Consider the following 6,000-nt stretch of genomic DNA (forward strand, 5'->3'; position numbering starts at 1 on the left):
CTTAAAGCTGTAGAACAATGTTTCTTTTTTTCTTTTTTTTTCTTTTTTTTTACATATCTGTTAAAGTTGTGATTATGTCATGACAGTATAAGACAAATAATCTATAAAAAATTTTAGCTCTTATGACTTCTTCCCAGTGCTCCCAGGACTAACTTCAGAGATACATTCACACTGTTAGTCACTCATGGTTACTTTTGACCGGCAGTGGTGCGTTGCTACAAATGGCAACTGTACCTCCGGCAGGAAGATAAGGAGTTTGATTTTTTTCTCAGATTATCTATCTCATACCATGCTGTCATGACAACAGTGAAAGTAGTACATGTTAATATTACAAGAAGTTGAATTGCTAACGGACAGGAACTATATTGATAACTTATACTGATAGCCTTGAAGAACAACCAGACTCAGTCAGTCCGGATCGGACAACACACCTCTGATGTCATCACCCTCAGCACAGGCTCCCCTCAGGGCTGCGTCCTGAGCCCTCTGCTGTTCACTCTGATGATGACACACAACTGCACCCCCAGGTTCGCCACCAATCACATCGTGAAGTTCGCGGACGACACAACGGTGGTGGGCCTCATCAGAGATGATAACGACCTGGACTACAGAGAGGAGGTGGAGCAGCTGGTGGACTGGTGCAGAGACAACAGCCTGATCCTGAACGTTGACAAGACGAAGGAGATGATTGTCGACTTCAGGAAGAACCGGCCCAGCCACGCTCCACTGCTCATCAACAGCTCGGCTGTGGAGGTGGTCAGTAGCACCAAATTCCTGGGGGTGCAAATCACAAATGACCTCACCTGGACTGTGAACACCACATCTCTGGTCAAGAGAGCACAGAAACATTTGTATTTCCTGCGGAGGATAAGAAGAGCACACATTCCCCCGCCCATCCTCAAGACGTTCTACAGAAGCACCATAGAGAGCATTCTGACCAGCTGCCTCTCTGTGTGGTGTGGAGGCTGCAGCGCCTCCGACTGGAAGAACGTGAGGAGAGTGGTGCGGACAGCAGAGAGGATCATCGGGGCCCCCCTTCCCTCCATTTAGGACATTTCATCTCAGCGCTGTGTCCTGAGGCCGAAACATAGCCACTGACCCTTCACACCCCCACCATGGACTGTTCTTCCTGCTGCCCTCTGGAAAGAGGTTCCGCAGCATCCGGTGCAGGTCCACCAGGTTCTGGAACAGCTTTTTCCCACTTGCCATCAGACTGCTAAACTCATAACTGGACTACACTTGAAAACTGGACTGCACTCGAAAACTGGTCTCTCTTCATGTACATAGCTAAATAACTTCTATTTTACTGTCATTCCTGCACTTTATATTTAATATTTATATTTATATTTTATATTGCATTTTATTTTTTCTGGAGTAACCTCACTGGAACCTCAAAACATTGTCCTGAGCCGTATGCAACGAAATTTCGTTATGTATACACCCTGTGCATACAAAATGACAATAAAGTCTGTCTAAGTCTAAGTCTAATTATTTGTGTTCAGGAGACATGGTTAAAAACAACATTAGATTTTGTGATTAAAGAATATGATAGTGTAAGAAAAGATCGGCAGGAGGGAGGTGGAGTAGGGTGTGGAATATTTATAAAGCAAGGGATACAACATCAGGTATTAGGGAAAGGGAAAGAATTTGAATGTATAGTAATTGAGATATGGGAACAACTATATATATATATATATATATATATATATATATATATATATATATATATATATATATATATATATATATATATATATATATATATATATATATATATACATGAACCACAGTCCATACCAGTAAGTGGCGGTAATGCTATTAAAGGTCTGTTGCCAACTGCCAGTAAAACCAAGAAGAAGAAGAAGACCTCAGAGGTTTGCTAGAGAACGCTGTCGAGCAAACAGCATCATGTACGCCAAAGTACATAGAGAGAAAGGTGTGGAGAAATTTAGATCAGGCTTAGGTTATAAAACAACAACTTGATATCATAAGATTTTATAGAGTTTAGTTTAATCCATCATCCAAAGAAATGAATTAGCATACCTAAACTGTACCTATGTTGCTATAGCTGTCTGGCTAAATTGACAGTTTGGATAAGGAGACCATTAATTATGAGCCAAGTTTAAAGGTTTCAGGAGGAGAATTTGTTGGCAGTACTTCAAAATATCTGGCCTTTGTGAAAGGCAAGAAATTGTTTGTTTAAAGTGCTTTACAAGAATGAAACATTGTGGCAGTGCCATGCTTTTGGCATGAGAGGGAAACTGGCCTGAATTCATTGAAAGAAGGCTAAAAGCAGGAAAAATCAAAAAATCTAAATCTATCAGGATCCACATTCTTCTTTTGAAGCACTATAACCATTCCATCTACCAATAAAAAGTAACTTGCATAATAGTAAAAAGGTTTTAGTACAGTTTCCCCACTCCATGTTAATCTTCTAGACTTCTTTTAGTTCCCTGCTGGAATCAAAATCTTGGATTCTAACATCCTGTTTAGTCAATCGTAATTAAGCCTCATGTGTTTTCCTGTGGGTTAGACTTCTGTTAAAGCAGTTTTTATTCACCAAGTCCAGACAGAGTTCTGCAGAGCACCACATAATAAAGCCTGAATTGTCAACATTGTGTAATTATCTCTGAATGCCACTGAGGGCCACTGCATGCTCAAGCTTGTTGCAGAAAACCACAAATATTTTTTTCTGTTGCATCTTACAATTATTCGCACAAATCCAAAAGCAGGACACAGAAGAGTTTGCTTATTTAATAACATAAAAATAGTATACTTGTTCAATTAAATATTGATAAATAATAGTTGCACATGTGTGTGTGAGTCATCTCTGTGTGAATGTTGTTCACTGCATTTGATGTTCCACCCATGGGCAAGATTAACCACAGCTGAACCGTTTCCAGTAATTGTGGATCAGCCTTGCACATCAACTTGGAGGAATTTATCCCTCTTAGTTCTTTGGCACACAACAGCATTGATTCTTGAATGCTGGTGGGAGTCCTGTATTAAACAGCTTCGTTCAAGTTGTTCTCCACAACAAATCTGATTACTTAAGTTTCAGGACTCAGACTCGGTTATTGCACAAGGCAAGAATCCTCATTCTGCTTTAAGTATCCTTGGTATTTGAGTGTTTCCCCTTACTTTCCTCCGGCACGAACCGCATTCTCTTAAAAATAATAATGGTATTTGCATGCAACAGCAAAACAAGTTCCTGGTCTATTATACCATCTGCAGCTTGTCTCATGATTAAAACCAGCAGTTGCAAGGATGGCTAAGTCATAGTTGGCCTTGGAGACAGATCGATTGCTAAACAAACAAGATGGCTAGGTTTGGCTTGAGACCAGAATAGAGAGCAACAGCCAACACCCATGTGTCTTTTACGCAGGCCAAAGAACTATGCTTCCAAGATCAAGGGTAGTGATTGAAATGTAATCCCTTCTCATTTCAGGTACTGTGTCTTGACCGTTTAACAGCAATTTTAGTTCTTGCGTCAACTTTTCTAATGTTATCAAGACGAGAGGGATTTGAGAAAACTCAAGAAGGAAATCACTCACCTGCAAAAAAAAGTGTCTTCCACAACCAAATGTATGTTTGGTATTTCTTCTTTAATAAAAACTAAAATACACTTTTCACCCACTGGGTAAAGGCAGCATTCAACTCCCTCACCCAAACTTAATCTTTGTACAATTTGCCCAGCTTTCATCCTTTTCTTCTCCATTCTGATACAAGGTTTGAACTTCAGCAAGTCGTCTGCCCTGTAACACAATGTGTTACTGTCATGTGATTGGCTGACCAACCCTCCAGGAATAAAAGGTAATTTTGTTATTTTGAAGCACTGATTTTTATTTCAATGCCAATTTGCAACAAATAGTTGTTGCAAATTGTATGTGGGAAAGGTAGTGGTGTTTTGAGCATTACATGCAATGAAATGGATGGTGCTGCATGTGATACCAATTCACCACCTTGTAACTATCAGAGTGATGAGGAAAAGACCAAGAAAAAAGCGTTTCAGAATAATTGATGATTGACTTATTCATCAGGTCTACATAGACATAAAAAATAAGACATGACAAACAACAACACAAAAAGTTATAAAATACTTGCATACCAGTGTTTCCACAAAGACTACTAGTAGTGTAGTGCACTGACAGATTATTACAATAAGATTATTCTTGGAGCTGCACAAATGGCACATAAAAATCTTGTACATTGGCAGAACTATATAGCAAGAAATATGTGGGAGAATAAAATAAAAGTTTTTTTTATTCCTACATATAAAAGCACTGATGTTTAGGAATCTGGTTAGGGATACCAAATTCTTAAAGTGATCTCCAAGTTTTTAGCTTAAATTTATGCTCCATTTATTATTTTTCACACATGAACACACTTTATAACAATCATAAAAAATGTGCAGAGAGCTTCTACAGAGTGTGCTGATGAATACGTATATGGCAGTTTGAGTCAGCTGCCACCGTCAGAGTCTCCAAAGTCCAATAGACCGAGGGTGTGGTGAGCTGCGGGGTGAACGCGCGCTCTGTCTACGCGCTCCTGATCTTTCGTATAAAAACTGAAGCCCACTCTTGTTTTATGCATTTCACTTTGTTTCTTTTCTTCTCTTATCTTTCTTTTTTTTTCTTTATTTGTCTTTTCGGAGCCTATTAAACCCCTATCGCCCTGACTGTCATCACCCTGCTTGGCTCCACCTGAGGCTCAGTCATCATTCACATTACCTCCTACTCCACTAATTAAGCACCGGGTTTCATAACACCAACGTATCACTACATTCAGGGCCATTATTCTCCTAGAAGTGACTAAAATATTCTCTCAACTGGTCTTACTGGTACAAAAATAGGCCTCGTGTCTTTGCACACAACGAAAAGAAAAAAAAACAACGGCATATCACGGAAAAGGGGCGATGAAGGGGTTGGTACTTTGAAGATGGGTGTGTCGGACTTTTGTTTAAAAAGGGCTGTGTCCGTGTAGTCCTCTCACATCCGTCTCTTTTTCTTGCTGAAGTGCAACAACTCCTTCGCACGTACCGGTAAGAGGAATAATTTTTTCTTAGACTTTGTTCATATTGCAAGTTACATCTAGTCGGGAGGGGATTTTAAGTCTTACGCAAATTTATATGCCATTCATGTGTGTGTCTCCAACACGCTTGTAGAACTTCATGAGTTTTATAAGCGAATTGAGTGAAACTCAAGTCCTTTAAGGTGATGTAGCTTTTTATAGAAAGCTGCACAATTTGTTTGTAAAATAGCCAGGCAACGAGAGAAGTTCATATTGTGAAAGGACTGTTTGAAATGCCATCTTGAAACGAGGGTTATACATGCAACAAAATTTATTATTTGTATTTATTGCTGGGGAGAGTTTGAAGTTTGCTGTTCCGCCCACTAGTTTGTGCCCTGATTAAAACCAACAGTTGTGTGCCTTAGTCAATACTGCCCCTGTAGGAAGGAAGCATGGCACGCTAAACAAGGGAGTTGTGTATTCCAGTGCAATTCTTTTCCTGCTCTGACTCAGACACAAAGCAGCTTGTGTGGGTGTGGCTTTTTTTTTTTTTTTTTTTTTTTTAAATGGAACAGCCAACGCCCTTAGAGCGCTGTTCTACTTTGGTCTCCAAAGCACAGTGTCCACTATGTTTTTAGGTGTACCTGTACTTCAGCACACATTTCAACCAGGCTTGTGCTAGATTAGATGTATTAAAGGGAAACTTCTTAAACATGCAGGGCAGTGTGCCTTGAGGACCACGTTTGGGAGTAGAGGGCAAACTGGCCTAGAGTATGCTGTTTCTATTTCTACAATATAAAAATTTACTTCAAACACCTAAAAAATCTCTCCTTCATTTCAGTCACCATGTCTGGAGGACTATTGAGCGCAATTGCCAGTCTTAAGAAGACTTTCGACAAGTATGCCGGAACAGATGGCGACAAGACCACCCTATCCAAGAAGGAACTCGCAGCCATGCTAAAAACTGAGATTCCTGGAGCAGGAGTAAGT

The sequence above is a fragment of the Gambusia affinis genome, linkage group LG05 (genome assembly GCF_019740435.1).
Source record: "Gambusia affinis linkage group LG05, SWU_Gaff_1.0, whole genome shotgun sequence".
In the NCBI taxonomy this organism is placed as follows: Eukaryota; Metazoa; Chordata; class Actinopteri; order Cyprinodontiformes; family Poeciliidae; genus Gambusia; species Gambusia affinis.